We start from the raw sequence: 236 nt of genomic DNA, 5'->3' as shown, positions 1-236 counted from the left end.
ATCCTACTGAAACTGCATGGACATTCAGTGTATCGCGCAGTGTCGTGTGATATTTTTATTGGTGTAATATTACTTTATAGTATGCTGTGCAAAACCCGACATGGTACGGGGGAATCCATGTGGCGTGTTGCTCAGTATAGTACAAAGACTGCAAGTTTACACTGTATCTCCACTGAGAAGTAAATATAATAATGACTTTGCTCTGTTACCAGCTCTATGTGTATGGCCATTACAAC

The sequence above is a fragment of the Penaeus monodon genome, chromosome 30 (genome assembly GCF_015228065.2).
Source record: "Penaeus monodon isolate SGIC_2016 chromosome 30, NSTDA_Pmon_1, whole genome shotgun sequence".
NCBI lineage: Eukaryota > Metazoa > Arthropoda > Malacostraca > Decapoda > Penaeidae > Penaeus > Penaeus monodon.
The sequence above is the reverse complement of the archived record's forward strand: the minus strand, read 5'-3'. Positions refer to the sequence as shown.